Below are 6059 nucleotides of genomic sequence, written 5' to 3'. Positions count from 1 at the left end.
TTGGGCTGGGAGAGTTTTGAGTGAAAACTAAAACTGTGAGTATGTGTGAGTACAATGTTGAATTATATAAGAAAGCTTCACCTCTCTTCCGAGCGCTGCCTGTGACATAAATATTAAGCCAATGTTCGGAATGAAAGTAAATATTGTCAAACTGCTCTTATTCATGACTTGATGTTGGTACTTCTCTGAATTACCAGATAAATTAGATGAAATATGTAAGATACTCTTGTCAGAAATGTCATCAAGCACTAGATGAGATAAATTCCTTTCCCAGGAGGCTGCTCTTTCTGATGACGTGCATAATTCTCCGTGGACAGCCGCTGAAGTTTCTTGCTTCTCAAGAGGCTATTTGTTATTCCTCGTCTGTGAGAGGGACTGACATTTCCCATTGGCAGTTGAAGCACATCCAGCGGTGCCCTCTGCCCCCTTCATCTCCTGTGGTTTGCTCAGCTGAAATGGGACAAAGCTCGCAGGGGCTTATAGAAATTCACAGGGGGAACTCTGGAGGAGCCACATCCAGGGGTTTTTGACAGATGTGTCATGGTATAGTGAAACGGAGCTCGCCTCTGGAGACTGGTGGAGCACCGTATAACATCAATTTACACAGGAGGTGAAATCGTGAAGATAATAGTATTTGAAATCAGCTTGTTAAAACGTTTTCATGCTTCCATTTAGCATACAGAAGCTGAAGGAGTCAAATATTATAGCCGTTAATGTATGGATTCATGTTTCAATAGGAATGACTTTTTAATAAGAATAGCGCAGGAGTACTCAGAGGCTCCGACTTGTGTTGGAGACTACATGTGGCACTCTACTGCACATGTTGTATTCATGCCCCATAATAGATATCTTATGGTCGAAGATTATGCCCACCAGATCTCATGGTGCAGAATAGCACGTATTACTGGATGTAGGATAGTGTTGCGACATTGGAAAACTAAAGGGGATATATCCCTTAAGGAATGCATGGACGAAATAGCCAAAATCTCCTCCTATGAAAGATTATGTTATAAAATGATGGATAGATTAGATATCTACATGGAAATATGGGGCCCTTTTGTGGCGGTGACTTGAAGTGCTGGAGAGCTCCACCCTTTCAAATCATTGAAATCGAAAATAAAGTTACAATGTGATGTACTACGTATTTGATATAATGTGTTGTATTATAGTATGTGCAGGATGGTTTGCATACCGCGTATCATGTATATCGTGTACCATGGATGATGCTCTACCTCTGTGATGTTCCCTTTGTCCGTCTTTTCTGTTCTTGTCCTGTCTCTGGTGTCTGGTTTGCTGTGGTTCTTTGATATTTTGATATGTGATACATTTAGCAGTATGTATGTATGTATGTATATATTTATTTTTCCGAAAAAAAATACAATAAAAAGAAAAGAGCACAAAAAAAAAGAATAGCGCAGGACTTTTTTTCCCCTTCGGTATTGTTTCCGATTTCTTCATCAAACGACATCACGCCAAACACCAGTCCTTCAGCCTTTAGCTTAGACCCCGTTTACACGAGGACGAAACGGGTTGTATCCGCATAGTTTCTCTTGCATATAGCCCATTTGTTTACACGAGGCCGTAAACAAAACGATAGAAACGGACCCCGCAAACGATAACGGGTCCCAAGGTGGATAGATCTGCAAACGGAACGCTCTGGGGGGGCAAACGGATCCGTGTGTAAGCCTCTATACCAGGGGTCTGCAACAGGCGGACCGCGGTCCGGACCCAGACGCCGACCTATACGGACCCGGACCTATAATCAATACATTGATAGGGGATTTCAATTTTGACAGGGCGATTCTATTTTAACCGCTGCCGACAGGGGGCGAAAGAGACGAGTGAGCGATACAGGGAGAGAAACACAGAAGAAGAGACGAGAGAGCGGCAGAGAGAAGCGGAGAGGAAAGTGAGCGAAGAGAATAATTAGCGATACAGGGAGAGAAGCGGAGAGGAGAGTGAACAGGTGTGTTAGCGGCAGACAGGGAGAGACAAATAATTACACATGGCGCTCTCCAAGAAGAGGAAAGTGGACAGTGAGAACAGAGTGGACGGACTCATTCATGTTCATCCTGCCCACTGGGAGCCATGGGCGTCGCAGCCATTATATGAGGGTGGGACAAGTCCCCCCCACTTTTTCAAATGATTAGTTTAGACCCCCCCACTTTTACTATGCGGAAAGTCCGTGAATCGGTCTATCCACTCGCCGCACTTTGTAGAGCGCTGTGTCAGTGCTTCACTATCAAATGAAATCCATTCCACTTGCTTATTGAGAGAATGCCCAAATCAATGAAACTCCGTACCATGTTTTCACTGCTACTTTGTACCAAGGCAGATTCTCACATAGCGAGCGCATGTTCAAGGAGTGTTGTCATAGTTGGACAGCTCAGATCTGTTGTATGAAGCGATGCCGGTAGCGGAGGTAAGGCACACACACCAAATGTTCAGGAAATGGTTAATACAGCGAAAATCAAAGCTGACGATCTCTTGGTTTGATATGTTTTCTCCCCCAGACAACATGGACATAAGAAAAAAAAATTCAAAGAAGAGGAAAGTAAGTCATCAGCTGGTAGCAGTTAATCAGTTAACAGTGATGGCGGCGTCTCACTTCTGGAGAGGAGTTTCGTCTTTATGTCATGATAGAGAGATACAAATACTGAATAGTTTAGATGAGAAAAGGCATCGAAATGCCAGGTTACTAGTATTTATCATGTAAACAGGGAACATGAATAACCCGATCTCTCTGTGCTCATGTAAACACCATATCCCCAATATGATCATAACCGGGATAATACTCATAAACGGCTTACTGATGTCCATGTAGAGACGCAGTCAGTGTGTTTTACTGGAGCCTCAGTTCGATAAGAGATTATTTTCTGAGTTCTTTAACTTAGGTACTCTCTCTCAAAATGGTAATGTGCATTATGTTTTAATTATACTTATCATTCAGAAGCTTTTTGTGTGTGTTTATGTTTTACTGAGTGCTTATAGGCTATTTCCATCCCAGTATTCAGTTAACTATTTATTTTCTGTGCACATTACATAGACTAGCTAATATTCTACCGACTGCTTGGGACTTTGAGTCTTCAAAATGTCCAATGTCACAGACTGGGACTTACTTTAGAGTCAGTTGTATTTACATTCAGTATGACTTGTTATGATTCAATGTGAAAGAGTATACTGCTCAATAAATAATTATCACTTCACCACCTCTCTTGACATCTAGGCACTTGAGAGTGAGTCAGAGGCAGAATACAGGGACAGTGGAGAGAGGTCCATTGCTGAGGTGAGTGATGAAAGGGAAATGACAGTTGAGAGTAAATTGTGATGTGGACTCTCATCCCAGGATTTTAAGGAAATCAGTGGGGATATTGAACAGGAAACATTTCAGTCAAGGGGCATCATATGACCAATATAGACAGAAGAGCAACATTTATTTGAACTTAACATCCGTATGGAGTCAGATCAGTCTCAATATTAATAAATGCTCACAGAAGGATTCACAAATGTATTTTGCGATTTATATATAAATGACTCTCCACAATATCTCTCAATGCACTCACAAATATTTATTGTTGTATATAAATGTACAAAAAATGGGCATTTAAACTGCTTTTTATTAATTCAAAGACAGCTCTGAATTAATAATCAAATATGTTTCCTTTCTTTACTACTGGATGAAATTACAAAATGTACGCGTCATTTTCCTCATGCTAGTATAGCCACATAAAAGTATCAAACCACCTGTTAAAATGCACCAGAATACAGGAAATCTATTTATTTTTTTCGCCCCCACACCCCCCGTTAAAAATGTCCCCCCCACATTCAGGATGCTTCCTACGCCCATGCTGGGAGCACATAACCAGTGTGTCTCATTTGTTCAGAGACCGTGGCGCTCATTAAAAGTGCCAAAACGCCACGATGAGACAAAACACAAAGTGTTTGACCAAACATTCCCTCTCAAGTCAGAACTGAGGTCACAAAAAATAAATATCGTTCCAGGGCAGGCTAACCGAGGCTAACCAATGAGCACCTGCATGTGTGTATGAGAATGGCCCTGACACCATTTCAGCCCAGATTTACAAACTCCTGGCAGGACAAGCTCAAGCTCAATTCTCGCACTGAATGAAAAAAAGTGAGTGAGGGACTGCAATATAAGAGGGAAAGAAAGAGAAACTTTAAAACTGTTCAATTGTTATGATGTGTAAAGACTGATATTGTTCTATAATCGTCTGAAACTGTTAAGTCATGATGTGAAACGGTTAACAAAGCTATTTTATTTATTTTCTCTATTTTATTTTTAAATGCAGCCAGAGAGGAATATTACACATATCCACAGTATTTTACTGTACATAGTTCAATGTTAATTGACAATAAATATTGTTGTTTATGAATTGTACTTTCTTTATTTGATTGGCAGTCAGTTGTTGATTACATGCAGACGTTGATACAGCTGCAGGCTACTTCAATATATCACACTAATTCATAAAGCAAGTTAGACATTTTGAAGTTCCGGACCTTTGCATGGGGAGATTTTCTCTAACTGGACCTCGTTGAATTTTAGTTGAATTGATAACGATGAAATAGCCCCGCCTCCCTCTCTCCACGTCTCCCTCTCCCCACGTCTCCTGGGCTGTCAGAAGAGGGGGAGGAAAAGAGAGGCTCCGTTTATTATTCTTATATTATTATATAGAGTCGTTATCAATTTGATTTAAAGCTCAATAAATAACAAAGAAGACCTCTGACCGGCACTTTTCTAATTTTGTCCGGAAGATTTCAACTTTAACGGACATGTTGACCGGCGAAACAAAATGTTAACGGAAACTCTGCCGCACGGTCCCCTCGTCCCTTGGAAGAGGCGGAGAGGTGGGTGTTTTTCATCTGCTGGTGGACTACCGGAGAGATTTACAGCAGGAGCACACGCCGCCCACCGCGGAGAATAAACAGAAGGGCAACCATGGCAACCATGCTCCGGGGTCTTCTTCGCTGCTTTTGGTGTATTTTGTGGCGGCAGCAGCGCCACTTACAGGCCCAGCATATGTACTACATTGTTTCCAGCGTTTCCAGCGTTTCCAGCGTTTCCAGCGGAACAGACACGTTAATTGAGCCGAATGCGTGTGAACGGAAGACTTTTTTGAAAACGCATACGGTGCATAAACGCAAACGTTCCCGTGTAAATGGGGTCTTAGTCTTTAGCTTAACGGTGGTGACGAGCGACCGTGGTGTCGTTTGTTTATAACTTAACGTTAGCTTTTCACTTCTGGTTATTAAATAAACGCCTCCGAGAATCATTTGTGAAAATGTTATTGCTGAACAAAACGCGTAAGTATCATAAAGTCTTTATTGCCATAAAGCTAATTTCTGCAATGCTAACTTTTGCGGTTGCCCTACGAAAAAAACGTCCTGCAGCATTCTATTGCAGTGTGGGACAGAAAGAGAGTTCAATACACTACTTGAACATAGTGAACATAACACACTACAAATATACTTATATCCCATATATCTCAAGGGCTCGCACTCGACACTGCTTTTCCCCAGCAATACAACCACCAAGTGCAAAGTCGATCGGATTAACGGTTGTTGAGGAAAATTGAAGCACATACTGTACTGCGGACAGAGACTCCTGGCGTTTTGGTTTAAGATAAGCAGTGAAACCAAAGCACAAATATATTCAGTAAAAGTTGGAAGTATTTACTGCAAGGTACATAAAGGGGTTTTCACACACTATGACCAGAAACAGATTATGCCATCTCTAGTGTGCACACCACTCTTTATATGTATTGTGCTTACACTGAACCCAGCTCTCAAATTATGTCTTTGGTTGAGCTCTATGTTTTTTTCTTTCTTACCTGCATTTCACAAAATGTATCAACTGCTGCCACCAAAAAAGATGAAAAGCAAATATGAAATAACAGAGGCCATATATCATCTTGAGTGCAGAGTCAGTAAGATAAAAGGTGCACTTCAGGTTTTAAAGAAGACCACTTAAAGCAGTAAGAGACACGCAAATCAGGTAGCATCATCTGTGTCTGAAAAGGGAATCCAATGGGAAGTGACTT

This window comes from Trematomus bernacchii, unplaced genomic scaffold (assembly GCF_902827165.1).
Source record: "Trematomus bernacchii unplaced genomic scaffold, fTreBer1.1, whole genome shotgun sequence".
NCBI classification, from domain to species: domain Eukaryota; kingdom Metazoa; phylum Chordata; class Actinopteri; order Perciformes; family Nototheniidae; genus Trematomus; species Trematomus bernacchii.
This window is presented reverse-complemented; position numbering follows the sequence as displayed.